This window comes from Erythrolamprus reginae, chromosome 4, assembly GCF_031021105.1.
Source record: "Erythrolamprus reginae isolate rEryReg1 chromosome 4, rEryReg1.hap1, whole genome shotgun sequence".
Classification (NCBI taxonomy): Eukaryota; Metazoa; Chordata; class Lepidosauria; order Squamata; family Dipsadidae; genus Erythrolamprus; species Erythrolamprus reginae.
This window is the reverse complement of record NC_091953.1, coordinates 6,245,992-6,261,642: the sequence shown is the minus strand read 5'-3', so window position 1 is coordinate 6,261,642 and position 15,651 is coordinate 6,245,992.

Here is a 15,651-nt window from a genome sequence, read left to right as displayed (position 1 = left end):
GCCATTAAAAGTACCTTTATAATCTGTATTCCAAGCTTTGAATTATTTTTGCTCTTAGACTCAGGAAGGGCAGAGCGAGAGAGGAGAAACAGTTGTTGAGTTGAAATTATTGTAAAAAGGCAGAAATAAAAAAAATAGTCTACAACAGCCCAGAAAGAAAATTGACAATTGTACAGAAAGTATATTTGAAAAAAAGCAGTTGAGTCATTCATATGATTAATAATTCAACATTTGTATTGCCAGGCATGAAAGAAAGAGCAAAAAACTTATTTTCAAATGTTCGATGTCTAAATCCTGATGGGTATAATTAAACAAATTGTGGTGCTTTATTCCTTAGATGTATCTGTCAGTAATGGAAATAATAACGAAGAACAATTTCGGTTTAGTCAGTGATTTACATGTTGTACATTTGCCTCACTTAGAAGTTTCTGGTCTTTGACTCTTTAATGTATCAAAGAGATTACATGCAGCTGACATTATAGGAATTTCAGCCTGCCAGAAATGCTATTTTCTATCTGGAGTCACGCAAAACAATAAACCCTTTCTCCAAAGAAAGGATACTTTCTTCCTTTTGCTTGCTTCATCCCTCCTTCATTGGATTCCTTCCATCTATCCTTCCTTCCTTCCTTCCTTCCTTTTTCTTTCCTTCCTTATTTTCCCCCCTGCCTCCCTCCCTTCTTTCCTTCTTCTTTTTTTCTTTCTTTCCTCCCTCCCTCCCACTCTCCCTCCCTCTCTTCTTTCCTCCCTGCCTCCCTTGCTGCCCTCCACCTTCATTGCCTTCCTTCTTTCTTTCCTTCCTTCATTCTTTCCTTCTTTCTTCCCTCCCTTCCTCCCTCTTCTTCCCTCCCTGCGTCCCTTGCTTCCCCCTCCTTCATTGTCCTTTTCCCTTCCTTCCTTCCTTCCTTCCTTGTTCCCTCTTCCTTCATTGCTTTCCTTCCATCTATCCTTCCTTCCTTTTTCTTTCCTTCCTTCTTTCCCCCTGCCTTCCTTCCTTCCTTCCTTCCTCCCTTCCTCCCTTCCTTCTTTCCTTCTTCTTTTTTTCTTTCTTTCCTCCCTCCCTCCTTCCTTCCATCTATCCTTCCTTCTTCCCTCCCTCCCCCTCTTTCTCTTTCTTTCTTTCTTTCTTTCTTTCTTTCTTTCTTTTTCTTTCTTCTCTTTCTCTCAATGTATCTAATTATTTATTTACCCTCTAGATATCTATCGAGATATCCTCTAGATATCCACGACCACCATCTCTGTCTCTCTCTCTCTCTCTCTCTGTCTCTCTCCCTCTAAACTAGCTGTCTATCATCTCTACCGACTGTTGCTTTTTTAGCTTTCAGCTTCATGTTCCTTTCAAAATGGAGGGACAATGGGGTAATCAGGATCTAATGAAACCTGTTGACCTGCTAATCAGACCTTTGCAGCTGAGATTTGCCATGAAGAGCCACTTAAAACTGCCAAGGCCTCACGTCCCCCCATTTCAAGGCAAAGAAAAGGGATTCCTCGTCGTCACGAAGTCTGAACCAGCAGCTCCAATCTTGACATATTTCTTCCAGTCCCCATTGATTACAGTTATTGATCCGAGCAAAAGAATCCTAGCACATTTTTCATGGACCATTAGCTTGGAAGAGTTGTCGGAATCACTACAGGGCCTTAAAAACGGTATTGCTCTTGAAATTCCAGATGGTATAATGTCATTTTAAAAGTATATTTTAAAAAGCCCTACATGGTTAAAGACCAGATTACTTACGGGACCGTCTTCTGCCAGTGGCCAGTCAGATCCATGTCGGCTAAGTAATGCTGGCAGGCGGGGCTGCAGGGAAGGGCCTTCTCTGTGGTGGCCCCAGCCCTCTGGAATCAACTCCCGCCTCCTGGAGATTCGTACTGCCCCCACCCTCCTGGCCTTTCAAAAGGCTTTAAAAACCAACCTTTGCCAGCAGGCCTGGGGGCCGTTGAGCGATAACTATTCGCTCCAGCCAATAGTGTGTCAGTGGAGTGGATGAGTGACAGACGGTTGCTTTTTTAATAGTGGGGTTTTGTAATTTATTTTGTTTTTACTTCTGTAAGCCACCCTGAGTCCATTGGAGAAGAGTGGCCTGTAAATGTGATTAAATAGTTAAATAAATTTATCTATAACAGAATAACAATGCTGGAATGGATCTTGGAGTAAAGGTGGGCTGCTGGGGGTTCACAGGTGTTTTAGAGACCCTCTGGATAAGATTCAATGCAGATTGACCCCAAATCCCACTCCTGACTGGCCCTGTCCACCCCTCTCTACTACTTAGAGAGGGGCGGCATATAAATCCAGGTAGATAGATAGACAGACAGACAGACAAATTTGCCATCAGGCAATTGCAGAAGGCAGCTTTACTTATAACTTCGGAGAGGGGCAGCCTACAATTATTATTATTATTATTATTATTATTATTATTATTATTATCATCATCATCATCATCATCATCATCATCATCATCTTTATCTTCATCTTCATCTTCATCATTATCATTATCATGTCAATACAACACAGCAAACGAGATCACTATGCCAGATTTCGTATTTCATCACCAGTCGGGCACTTCCCAAGCACCTAGGACTGTGTGATGTAGCAGCGAATTATGTTTGCCGATCCCAGTAAAGCGGCCTTTTGCAATCTACAGATGGAGATTTTGTCAATTCCGATGGTTTTCAAATGTCCGCTGAGATCCTTTGGCACTGCGCCCAGCGTGCCAAGCACCACTGGGACCACTTTCACGGGCTTCTGCCAGAGATGTTGCAGCTCGATTTTTAGATTTTCGTATTTCACTAATTTCTCTAGCTGCTTCTCCTCAATTCTGCTGTCTCCTGGGATTGCGATGTCGATGATCCATACTTTCTTTTTCTCCACAATCAGGATGTCCGGTGTGTTATGCTTCAGAATTCAGTCAGTCTGAAGTTGGAAGTCCCACAGTAGTTTTGCTTGCTCATTTTCGACCACTTTTTCGGGCTTATGATCCCACCAGTTCTTTGCCACTGGTAAATGGTAGTTCCAGCATAAGTTCCAGTGGATCATCTGTGCCACAGCATCATGTCTATGCTTGTAGTCAGTCTGTGCGATCTTTTTTCAGCAGCTGAGTATGTGATCGATTGTTTCATCTGTTTCTTTACAGAGTCTGAACTTTGGATCGTCTGTTGATTTTTCAATTCTGGCTTTGACAGCATTTGTTCTAATGGCCTGTTCTTGTGCCGCCAGTATTAGTCCTTCTGTCTCCTTTTTGAGTGTTCCACTTGTAAGCCATGACCAGGTCTTATCTTTATCCACTTTGCCTTCAATCTTCTTCTTCTTCTTCTTCTTCTTCTTCTTCTTCTTCTTCTTCTTCTTCTTCTTCTTCTTCTTCTTCTTCTTCTTCTTCTTCTCCTTCTTCCTTTTCTTCTTCTTTTCTTCTTCTTCTTCTTCGAAACATAGAAACATAGAAGACTGACGGCAGAAAAAGACCTCATGATCCATCTAGTCTGCCCTTATACTATTTCCTGTATTTTATCTTAGGATGGATATATGTTTATCCCAGGCATGTTTAAATCCAGTTACTGTGGATTTACCAACCACGTCTGCTGGAAGTTTGTTCCAAGGATCTACTACTCTTTCAGTAAAATAATATTTTCTCATGTTGCTTTTGATCTTTCCCCCAACTCCTCTTCTTCTTCTTCTTCTTCTTCTTCTTCTTCTTCTTATTATTATTATTATTATTATTATTATTATTTATTATTATTTCATTTCATTTCATTTTATTGGATTTGTATGCCGCCCCTCTCCGTAGACTCGGGGCGGCTAACAACAGTAATAAAAACAACGTGCGACAATCCAATACTAAAAACTAAAAACCCTTATTTTAACAACTGCTTCCATCCTGCGACAATATCTGTAAACCATCAAACATCCAGCTTTGCCTTTCGTAGGTCCTTGCTAAGGACTTGATAGGTAGACAAAAATGTCAAACCCAGCCTGAACCTCTGGCTGACTGTGCGATGAATAATAACAGTAGTAGTAGAACAGTTCTGGACACTATCAAGAGAAAGGTTTGTAAATGGGCAGGAGATCAAGAGACAGCATTAAAATTTTCAAACTGTTACCAGTAAGCAAAATGATCCCGAAATGCAGCTAGCCACCAAAGGAATTAGAATCAATAAGCAGTTGCAAGAAAGAAAGGGGGGAAAAATGTGGAAAGGAAGGACCTAAATAATCAAAGCAATTAATGATCTTTCCAAAGACCACGAAAAGGTCAGCTAATTAAACTGCCTTCAAATAAACAATAATCACCACAAGGTATACAGCTTTTCCAGCGAATGCCCTGATGCTCCAGCCATTGTTGAGTAGACAGTTACTCAATGCCAGGGAAATTAAAAGTATTTATTTTCCCCAGGAGCAAGGTCCTCCCTACAAGCTGGCATCGTGTGAAACACTTAATATCAAACCCCTGGACAATGGAAATCGCTAGTAAAATGGAGTGGTGGGCAATGGGTGTGGGGAGAGAAAGGATCACTTAGGCAACCCATCAATGTTTTTTAAAAAATTTTGGACACCTCCTGTTGTGATTCCGTCTGAGGCCCCTCAGGGAACGGCTGATCTTCTGTCGGTTTCCTGCTCAGAGGGGGAGGATGAGGAACAGGAGGTGCAGGCAGACGAGGAGGAGGAATCCCAGGCTGAGGAAGAGGGGGAACAGCCAAAGGCCCCCGAGAGGGAGCTCTCCCCAGCAAGCAGCCTGGATTCCTTAGAGGAAAATGCACAAGCAATAATCGATCTGCGACAGAGAAGAGCAACACAAAGAAGGGAACAATTGGCTAGGTACTTTCAGCACTAAAGAGGCAACAGCTGGGTTTGGGTGTGGTGCTCTCTGGAAAGGCTAAAAGGCAGACCCACCCTTCCTGGCTTGTGGAGTATTATCTTTGGGAGTCTTGGGACCTGGCTGTGATTTTTGGCGTCTTGGAATTCTGGTTTGTGACTTTGAATACTGAAACCTTGGGGGAAAAAGGTGTGGGTCTTATGCTCTACAGTGGTGGGTGTGCCAGCAAGAAGTTTGCTGTATTGTCTGGACATCAGGACTCTGCTGTAAAGTCTCCTAGCCTGCCTGTTGGGAAGAACAGGTTTTTCTCTGTGTTTATTTTTCAAGCTATAAAGTACTTTTGCTTTTACCAGCGTGTCTGGCTGTTTTTTCCAGTTGGTGTTGAGGTCTGGGGGAACCCAGACAGAACACCTCCCAAAAATGAAAACAAGGAAAAGAAAGACATACATGTCTGCCCTTTTGGGGAAAGGTTGTAGAGGTTGTAGAGAAAGTGGAGGCAGTCCAGCTCTTACGTTCATTGGATGAAATGGATTATCTAGACCAGTGATAGCGAACCTATGGCATGGGTGCCACAGGTGGCACGTGGAGCCATATCTGCTGTCGCATGAGCCATTGCCCTAGCTCAGCTCCAACATGCATGTGTGCGCCAGCCAGTTGATTTTTGACGAATTGAATAAGATAATAAAAAAAATTATCTGGCAAGGTAAAAAATCAAGAATAAAACAAAACTCATTAGAAGATCGTAAGGAAAGAGGAGGCCTCGGTCTCCCAAATTGGAAATTATACTATAACGCCACTGCTTTGACATGGATAAAAGAATGGCTGACTTTAGAAAACCAAAGGTTGCTTAATCTAGAAGGCCACGATCTGATGGTCGGTTGGCATGCATTTGTATGGTATGATAAATTAAAAACACATTCATATTTTAAAAATAATATTATTAGAAAAGCATTGATAGAACTATGGAATGAAATAAAGAAAAATCATTTTTTAGTAATGCCAGAATGGGTTTCACCTATTGAAGCTATTGTACACCCGAATCTTAAAGAAAAAGGTAAGATTTGGAAATACAGAGATCTGTTAGATAATCAATTCAAATTAAAAACAAAACAAGAGTTACAGGAGTTAGGTATTGATTTAGATTGGTGGCATTATATGCAGATTAGTTCTAGCTATCAAATAGATGTAAAGACTTATATTTTTTAAAAAGAAAATAATGTATTGAGTAAATTATTATTTCAAAATCAAACAAAGACAATTGGAAATGTCTATAAATATTTATTAAATTATAGAACGATAGGTTGGATATTGAAAGACAATATGATCAGTTGGTGTAAAAATTTTGGCAAAGCGATTAATTTAGATACTTGGGAAAAGATATGGGTGTATAATTGGAAAATAACAAAATCAATTTCCTTTAAAGAAAACCAAATTAAGACGTTTTATAGATGGCACCTTCCACCATACAGAATTTCTAAAATTTCTAAAATGTTTCCATCTGTATTGCCTATCTGCTGGAAATGTAAAAAAGAAGTTAGTACATATTATCATACATGGTGGACATGCCCTGAGACCAAAATATTTTGGAATAAAGTAGAGAATTGGATAAATGAAATAACAAAGGAGAAGATTAAAAAATCTCCTGAATTTTTCTTACTGGGTATTTCAAATATAAAGTATAAAAAAGAAATTTATTATTTAATAATACATATATTGGTTGCGGCACGAATAGTATTCGCACAGAAATGGAAAGAAACCAAAAGATACTGAGGTATTTAAAAAAAATTATAGAATATGCAGAATTAGACATGATGACTAAACGTCTGAATAATCAAACTGAAACAGAATTTTATAAAATATGGGACAAAGTATATGATTGGTGGAATTTTAAAAATAGAATTAAAAATAAAATATATAAGAATAAATGATTATTTGAAGAATTATAAGATAGAATGAAATAGTTTACATTATAACTAACTTAGAAGTGTTTACCTTCTCTTTTTTCTGTATTACTAATATTTTGTCTATCTCTTTTTTTATATATATATAAGTATATAACATTTTAAAATATAAAGAAATTTAATTAATAAGATTATTATTAAAAATATAGAATTAAATTCAATAAGAATGTAATTCACATGTGTGGTATTTCTGCATAGATCTGGTAACAGTTAGGGTTTTTTACATTCTGTATTAGTTAGACTTCTACGACAAGCGGAGCAATGGCAGCTCCTTAAATGTTTAATGTTGTATGTCTTTGTTTGTCCTTTTTTGAAAATAATAAAAATATTATATAAAAAAAAAGACCTTCCACCATTTTTGTAGCCTGTCTTTGGACCCGTTCAATTTTATCAACATCTTTTTGTAGGTGAGGTCTCCAGAACTGAGCACAGTACTCCAAATGAGCGCTCAATACAACGGGGTCACAATCTCCCTCTTCCTGCTTGTTATACTTCTAGCTATGCAGCCAAGCATTCTACTTGCTTTCCCTACCACCTGACTGCACTGTCCATCCATTTTGAGACTGTCAGAAATTAGTACCCCTAAATCTTTCTCTCCTGAAGTTCTAAAATCAAACCTTGAGGTGATGAACTAAGCCCTCTTTTGGTATAGCAAAGAGCACTGGTCTCCAAACAAACTGGTAATTTGTACAAGTCCCTTATCAGTTCTGTGATACTTAGCTTGCAGCTGTGAAACAATTCACAGTCCTTCTTTCACCAAGTGAAACACACTTTGCTCTTGTTTAGTTTCAAAGCGGGGAAAAATCAGCACACAAAAGGTCAAAGTCAGTAAAGCAGTCATGAAACACAATGATCAGATAATCCTCCACAATGGCCAAACCCACAGGCTGCTCTTTATAGCAGCCTCACTAATCACCACAGCCCCACCCAACCACAGGTGGCCTCATTTTCTTTGATAATAATCTCTCAGTTGTTGTTGCCTATGCATCGCTCTCCGCATGTGTGGCTGTATCATTAACTCTTGTTCTGAATCCAAGGAGGAGAGAGATAATTGATCTCCTTCTGAGATGTCTGCCACACTCTCCTTCTCCCTGTCACTCATGTCTTCTTGGTCAGAGGAGCCTTCATCAGCAGATTCCACCAGGGGCAAAACAGGCCTGCAGCATGTGGATGTCTCCCCCACATCCACAGTCCTTGGGGCAGGAGCAGGGCCAGAGCTAACCACAACACTGTCCAAAATAATTTGTCACAGTGACAACCTTTTGTTCCAGACAAACCCAGGATCACCTTATACCTGCAGCAGGAAACGTAAATAGCAATTAGAATTTCAGTGCAGTTTTTTCCTTTAAAAAACCCTGGTCCTACGACATCATTTGCTCCTCCATCGCTTGCGGCTGGGCTTGTTAAATGTCTTCATCTTCAAAACTGCCCAGGGTTGTTAATTTCCACAGTTTCTTTTCATAATTAGGGAGTCATGTACTTAATTAGTGGATGATATATTTGTTCTCTCGCTCCTAAAGATAAGTAATGTGAGAGCATCATTAGGCCTTCCTTGATAATTAGCTTAAACCCAAGCTATGTGTTTTTCTTTTAGGTGCTAAATGCTTCATCTTGGAACTTTTTTTTTTTTTTTTTGCAGCCCATTAATACTTGACACAAGTTTACACACCTACAAGGCTGGGCTGTTTATCTGAAGCGAACTGAAAAAAAAATGGTTGTAATACAGGTAGTCCCCGATTGACAATTCTTCACTCGGTGAGGTTGGTCCATCTTGTTTAAAGAGGACATAGATATCTTAATGGGAATTATGGGTGATGTCAAGATTTGCATGTGAATTGGATTACAATGAAGGAGAGATGGCTTGCATTGGTTGCCGATCAGTTTCCGGTCACAATTCAAAGTGTTGGTCATGACCTTTAAAGCCCTACATGGCTTTGGACCAGACTACCTCCCGAACCGCCTGCTACCGCACGAATCCCATCGACCGATAAGGTCCCACAGAGTTGGCCTTCTCCGGGTCCCGTTGACTAAACAATGTCGTTTGGCAGGCCCCAGGGGAAGAGCCTTTTCTGTGGCGGCCCTGGCACTCTGGAACCAACTCCCCCCGGAGATTAGAACTGCCCCCACCCTCCCTGTCTTTCGTAAACTACTCAAGACTCATTTATACCGCCAGGCATGGGGGAGTTGAGATATTCCTTCCCCCTAGGCCATTACAAGTTATGCATGGTATGTCTGTGTGTATGTTTGGTTTTATAATAAGGGTTTTTAGTTGTTTTATTATTGGATTGTCATATGCTGTTTTTATCATTGTTGTTAGATGCCCCGAGTCTACAGAGAGGGGCGGCATACAAATACAATAAATTATTATAAAATTATTATTATTATAGTCGGCCTCACTCTTTCTTCCCAGGTTCCATCTTGGTCCAATAGCAGGACAAGAGTCGAGACAAGTTGGAGATGGGCTGGATGCATTGGTTGACCAGGGCAAATTTCATATCTTGCAGTGCTCTTAGCGTACCACATTGCTTGCAGAGACCACCTTCATGACCGTTGTCCTATTCTAGCAAATTTCATCTGCTCAGAATTTGTCTTCACATGTTCAGGAGAGACAAGTCCCTATATCTCACCCATAGGTCAATGACCCAACGGCTACTCCCGACCTGGTTTGGCCAGCCTGTCGAAGCTGTTGCCCAGAATGTGGCTGTTGTGCAGACTACAGCTACTAGAGTAGAGTAGAGTAGAGTGGAGTGGAGTGGAGTAGAGTAAGGAGGAGGAGGAGAAGGAGGAGGAGGAAGAGGAGAAGAAGAATAGAATTGAATAAGAAATTAGAATAGAATAGAATAGAGAAGAGAAGAGAATAGAGAATAGAATAGAATAGAATAGAATAGAATAGAAAATATTGAGTGGAATGGAATAGAATAGAATAGAGTAGACGAGACTAGACTAGACTAGACTAGACTAGAATAGACTAGAATAGACTAGAATAGAATAGAATAGAATAGAATAGAATAGAATAGAATAAAATAGAAAATATTGAGTGGAATGGAATAGACTAGACTAGACTAGACTAGACTAGAATAAAATAGAATAGGAGGCTGTTTCCAGGCAGCATATAAAACAAGAACCAATAGCCAATAGCCAGCCATCAACACTCCAGTCAACCAATAGGAAGCCACACCCAATGCATGCTGGCTAGGGAATTCTGGGAGTTGAAGTCCTTGTTGTTTAAAATTGCCGAGATTGAAAAACACTGTTTTAAGCTATTGTATGTGTTGTGTTTACGCAGTGCCTGGTTGGGTGTGGCTTCCTATTGGTTGATTGGAGTGTTGATGGATGGCTATTGGCTGTTGTATCTTGGTGCCACCCTCAGCTCCTGATAAGTAAATCAGCACTGCTGTAGACTGCCAAGGGACCAGGGTTGGGTTCTAATTTAGCCTGCTTGCCGGTTTGCTTTCTCCCAAACTGTGTGGTGATGCCCTGTGGGCATGTACATGCGCATTGCCGAAAAATCCTTCCCCCCCCCCATGTGCATGCGCAGAAGACAATTTTTAAAAGAAAATTCAAAAAATTCAAAACAAATTCAAAAAAAGATGGCGGCATCCATGGACCGGCACTGACTGAACTGTTTCTATGACATCATCATGACATCACCAGTGGGTCACTACCAGGTCAGGCAAACTGGTTCAAACCAGGATACACCCACTTCTGCAAGGGACCCGTTTCCTAGACAACACAAAGAAGCAACAGCCAATAGGCAGGCATCAACACCCCCATCAACCAATAGGAAGCCATATCCAATGCTATGCTGGCTAGAGAATTCTGGGAGTTGAAGTCCTCATAGCTTAACGTTGCTGAGGTAGGCCCTAAAGTTTACATTCTGGTGGAGACAAGCTCCCAAAGGATCCTACAACATTATCCTGGGACACATATATTTGCCTTCCTTTCTTCAGCAGCGTTGGAAATATATTTTCCTTAATTATCCATTCATACAGCCCCGTTGATTAATTATTTGGGAAGCTGTAACGTTGGGGAAGGCTAATGATTTATACAGACCATAATAGTGCTTAATAATGGTGATTAATACTCATATGATTAACAGAGAGTACATAATTGGGACTCCTTGGTCAGCTTTATAGACTCCAAAGCTACCAATAGGAAAGGCAGAGCCTGGCCAAATCTTGCTTTCCAACTATAATTTTTATTTGTGAGGAAAAAAATTAAGAACATGAGGCAAATTTCAGTACAGATAATCCTCCACTTATGACTTTTTGCTTAGCTGGACCCCAATGATATTCTGGACAGTTTTAAAAATTTCCTGTAGAGCTTTTTGCGTTAATGGCGAGTATTCTGTGAGTATTCTGAGCAGAGACAGGTTACAAGCAGTGTGCCACAAGGGTCTGTTCTGGGTCCTATTATTTTTAATATGTTTGTGAGTGACATAGGGGAAGGTTTGGTAGGGAAGGTTTGCCTATTTGCCGATGACTCTAAAGTGTGCAATAGGGTTGATATTCCTAGAGGCGTCTGTAATATGGTAAACGATTTAGCTTTACTGGATAAATGGTCAAAGCAATGGAAACTGCAGTTTAATGTTTCCAAATGTAAAATAATGCACTTGGGGAAAAGGAATCCTCAATCTGAGTATTGCATTGGCAGTTCTGTGTTAGCAAAAACGTCAGAAGAGAAGGATTTAGAGGTAGTGATTTCTGACAGTCTCAAAATGGGTGAACAGTGCAGTCAGGCAGTAGGGAAAGCAAGTAGGATGCTTGTCTGCATAGCTAGAGGTATAACAAGCAGGAAGAGGGAGATTGTGATCCCGCTGTATAGAGTGCTGGTGAGACCACATTTGGAATACTGTGTTCAGTTCTGGAGACCTCACCTACAAAAAGATATTGACAAAATTGAACGGGTCCAAAGACGGGCTACAAGAATGGTGGACGGTCTTAAGCATAAAACGTATCAGGAAAGACTTCATGAACTCCATCTGTATAATCTGGAGGACGGCAAAGGGGGGACATGATCGAAACATTTAAATATGTTAAAGGGTTAAATAAGGTTCAGGAGGGAAGTGTTTTTAATAGGAAAGTGAACACAAGAACAAGGGGACACAATATGAAGTTAGTTGGGGGAAAGATCAAAAGCAACATGAGAAAATATTATTTTACTGAAAGAGTAGTAGATCCTTGGAACAAACTTCCAGCAGACGTGGTAGATAAATCCACAGTAGCTGAATTTAAACATGCCTGGGATAAACACATATCCATTGTAAGATAAAATACAGGAAATAGTATAAGGATAGACTAGATGGACCATGAGGTCTTTTTCTGCAGTCAGACTTCTATGTTTCTATGGTTTTTTTATCCGCTAAACTTAAACCGAGATTTATTTTTTATTTTATTTATTTTATTTATTAGATTTGTATGCCGCCCCTCTCCGCAGACTCGGAGATACAATTCATGTGCCGGCAGTGATGGGCTCCTACGGGTATGGTCAGATACGCAGAACAGGTAGAAAACTTTTGGTCAGGTAGGCAGAACTGGTAGGAAAAAAATGAGTTTTTTTCTTTTTTTCCCTTTTGGGCTCTGGGTATGTTTTTCCTATCGCAGTACAGTGTTCCCTCGATTTTCGCAGGTTTGAACTTCGCGAAAAGTCGATACCAAGGTTTTTGAAAAATACGAATTAAAAAATACTTTGCGGGTTTTTTACCTATACCACGGTTTTTCCCACCCGATGACGTCATATGACATCGCCAAACTTTCATCTGCCTTTAATAAATATTTTTTTAATAAACTTTAATAAATAAACATGGTGGGTAATTTATTTATTTATTTATTAATCAAATTTGTATGCCGCCCCTCTCCGCAGACTCGGGGAGGCTAACGACAATAATAAAACAACATAAACAAATCTAATATTTAACTTAATTTTAAAAAGAAACCCCAATTTAAGAGACCAATCATACATACAGACATACCATGCATATTTTTTTTTAATAAGCCTAGGGGAAGGGAATATCTCAATTAATATAATCTGAATGGTTGCTAAGGGAATGGAAAATTGCAATTTAGGGGTTTAAAGTGTTAAGGGAAGGCTTGTAATACTGTTCATAGCCAAAAAATAGTGTATTTACTTCCACATCTCTACTTCACGGAAATTCGACTTTCACGGGCAGTCTCGGAACGCATCCCCCACGAAAATCGAGGGAACACTGTAAAAGAAGTTGAATATGTATAATTTTAGAAGAGCCGTGCATGCGTGTGTGTATGTGTGTGTATATACACATACAGTTTATATAGTAGATAATGTATATTGTTGTGTGCCGGTGTGTAATATGTATGTACACATATGGCATAGATACACAGAATTAAATAGTATATTTTGGATGTTCAGTCATAGTAAATAGTTAGGGAAATTGTATCTCTTTGAAGCGAGGAGAGACCAGGCACCCTAACCCTAACCCAATCCCTTGACATGGGTAACGTCAAGTTGGCCATGTTTAAACCAGTTGCATGACCTTTAATACAATGTTTCCCAACCTTGGCAAGTTGAATATATTTGGACTTCAACTCCCAGAATTCCCCAGCCAGCGAATGCTGGCTGGGGAATTCTGGGAGTTGAAGTCCAGATACCTTCAAGTTGCCAAGGTTGGGAAACATTGCTTTAATCCACCCTCCGGTCACATGACCGTCAAGCCACTCCCACCTGCTCACATGACCTAAAGCCACACCCACAAAATAAGCCACACCCACAGCATGATAGTATTAAAATTTTTGCAGCCCTTCATTGTTTGCCCAGTAGATATTGACTTGGTCTTGCTGACCTCTGAAGGTTCAAGGACAGTCTTCAGCTGCCCATTGGTCCCTCATGTCGACATGATGGAGAGTCCTTCTCGGTCTCGAAATGTTCACATCTGTCTTGTTTTGCTGCTCGCCGTTCATTAACGATGCTGGCAGGAAGCAAAAGGCGGAAAGCAGAACGCTCCGTCTTGTCCGTACCAAACTCTGTGAATGGAAACTAATGATGCTTTGCCTCTTCCCCGCAAGACATTTTTTGAAGCAGCTCCAAGCATCACCTGGGTTATTTTTATATTCGGAAGGCAGGGAAGAGGAATGAGACGGATCTATCCTGAGCTTCTTTGGCAGTTTAACAAGTATCACGGAGCTTGCTCTACACACACTGCTAAAAAAAAAATAAAGGGGACACTTAAACAACACAATATAACTCCAAGTAAATCAAACTTCTGCGAAATCAAGGGGCGTACATAAGTGCACTGGTGTGCCTTTCGTCCCCTATCCAATTGTCTTTCCTTTCTCTCACTTATCATATATATTTTCTTTCTTTCATATATCCTCTAAGTTCACTTTTACCCTTATATATATTACTACATGTCTATTTTTCTTCCTATGTATTTGTGTATTGGACAAATGAATAAATAAATAAAATAAAATAAATAAACTGTCTACTTAGGATGGATGGGTGGGTGGATGGATGATAGATAGATAGATAGATAGATAGATAGATAGATAGATGATAGATAGATAGATAGATGATGGATAGATTGATAGATAGATGATAGAAAGATAGATAGATAGATAGATAGATAGATAGATAGATAGATAGATAGATAGATAGATAGATAGATAGATAGATAGATACAGACGATAGATAGATAGATAGATTGATAGATAGATGATGGAAAGATAGATAGATAGATAGATAGATAGACAGACGATAGATAGATAGATAGATAGATAGATAGATGATAGATAGATAGATAGATAGATAGACAGACGATAGATAGATAGATAGATAGATAGATAGATAGATGATAGATGATAGATAGATAGATAGATAGATGATAGATAGATGATTGATAGATAGATAGATAGATAGATGATAGATAGATAGACAGATAGATAGATAGATGATAGATAGATAGACAGACGATAGATAGATAGATAGTTAGATAGATGATAGATAGATGATTGATAGATAGATAGATAGATAGATAGATAGATAGATAGATAGATAGATAGATAGATGATAGATAGATAGATAGATAGATAGATAGATAGATAGATAGATAGATGCAGCCATTTGCGGCGCAGTCGGAGTAACAGTCGGACACAAGGAATGGGTATAAATAGGGTCACTTTTATTAACACCAACTTGAATTAACTATTTAACCAAATAAGCCCACGTGATCTGCAGTGGTGCATAAATCAAATGGGGGCGGAGTTAACTTTCCAACCAAACTCAACTGAGCAACTTCTAGGGCGAAAGCTCCAAACCTGGGTGCAGGGTCATGGTAAAATTACACCTGCCCCCTGCCCCTTGCCACGCCCCCACGGCGTGTGGGATGGCTCGCCACTGGTCTCTGATAATCTCCATGCAGCGAGCCACAGGAGGGACCTCCCTCACCGAACCCAGGCCGGTCGAGCCCTGTAATCCGAGAAGGAGATCCCCCCACACCTCAGTAGAGGTGCCCCTAAAGGAGATCACACAGTTGCTTACGCCCATTTCCGCCCCCTATCGGCCGTCCCCCCCCAGTGACCTTGAGGGGGGGCACTAGTCGGTGAGACCACCCCCTAACCACAACTCCCACGCACAGAGTGGAGCAGGCGAAAAAACAGCCACAGCTCGGCCAATTTACTGTGGCTGCAAAAAATTCCTACTCGGCCCCACCTTGGGCGACCCATCATATGCACCCTGTAACAGAGGGAGGGTGGGAGGGTGTCACACAATGCTGGGCGAGAGAACGACGCCACGAGGCAGCCCCTTTTATAGGGCTGCCTCACTCTCGCCCGGCCAAATGACGTCACAGCGGCCCCCGGGGATGACGTGGGGCCACCGGCTCCGCCTCCAACATGGCGGCCTCCTTCCCCCGACCACGC